The sequence below is a fragment of the Psammomys obesus genome, unplaced genomic scaffold, assembly GCF_907164565.1.
Source record: "Psammomys obesus unplaced genomic scaffold, mPsaObe1.curated_primary_1811, whole genome shotgun sequence".
NCBI lineage: Eukaryota > Metazoa > Chordata > Mammalia > Rodentia > Muridae > Psammomys > Psammomys obesus.
In genome coordinates this window covers 10777321-10778752 of record NW_026591598.1, presented here as the reverse complement: position 1 = coordinate 10778752, position 1432 = coordinate 10777321, and positions in this window count along the sequence as shown.

Here is a 1432-nt window from a genome sequence, read left to right as displayed (position 1 = left end):
TGTGTTTATTAAGTGTAAAGCAAACAGGACTGAAAGAATAGAATAGCAAACAGCAGAAAGGTCGTAGGGTATCAGAGCAGACACTTAATCCACCCGGCAGAAACCCACTGCAGAGGCCTGGGACACCAAACAGCCAGCTAGAACCTCTGACCCACGAAGAGGGTCCCAGGCAGAACGTCGTCTCCTGAGGGAGAATGTCAAATAGCACAGGGAGGGTGGAGGTGCCAGATGCCCCAGATCTGGAGTTCCAGTGGTTGTGAGCAGCCTCACCTGGGCTGAGACCAGAACACATCTTTGCTGTTGTGGTGGTTTTGTTTGGTTTGGTTTGGTTTTCAACACAGGGTTTCTCTGTATAGTCCTGGCTGTCCTGGAACTCGATCTGTAGACCAGGCTGGCATCAAACTCACAGAGACCCACCTGCCTCTGCCTGCTGCGTGCTGTACCACCACTGTCCGGCTCTCAGAACACACTCTAAACAGCTGGGCCATCTCTCCAGCCCTTCTCCTCCGCTCCCCTCCCCCCACCCCACGACGTTTTTATATCATGAGAGAAGTGATTGCCCTGTTGGCGTACTTTTTAAAAACTCTTCTATTTACATTTCTTATCTTTTTCTCCTACTCCACCCCGATCCCTTCCAACACCCCAACACCACGTAGGAGAGAGAAACCCTTAGTGGGAAAGGGGGAGCAGTTCTCTTAGCTGCTGGTTAGGGTCATCGGGTTCCTTAGAGCAAGTCCAATCCTCGTTTCAGGAGCTCTCCAACTTCTTGTCTCACTGCACCAACAGCAACAGGAGCCTGGGGGTGGGGGAGCGGCATGCCCCACCCCCGCTCTCTGGGCTCTGGCCTTTATTCCCTCTCCAGAGATCTCAGATCTAAACTATCTGCAGCTGGCAAAGAGCCCCTCTCAGAGCCAGCATGAGGAAAATAGTCTGCTGCTGTGGACCATCTGAATCAGTCCCACACCCAGCTCCTGGGATTAATACAAAAACATGTTTATACCCACAACAATGCCTCTTGCTTTGTGGGGAAGAAGGTGTCTGGGAATGACTTGCCTCCAGTCTGGCGTGAGTACGATCCTTCTGTCCTCAAGGACGTGGTATTTCCACACTCTGGGCTGTTTTGCTGTCCTCTTTTCCCCTTCTCACAGGTCTGGGGACAAAGGGCTCCCATTTCAAGATAAGAGGTCTTGGAGGAGGACACTGTAAGACAAACATGCTTAGGCCTGGAGCCGGGGTTCCCACCTCACCTCTCCAGTTTCTTGGTGAATTTAAACAGTACGTGACATTTTAGTGGCATGACGTATAGGCCACGCACCCACACAGCCTGCATGCTTGCACCTCGTTGGCCACAGCTTCACCCCTGGGTTGCAACCAGCTTCCTAAAACAGGAGTTCTTCGATTTCGGAAGAGGAGGAGAATGGATGCTAAGCCA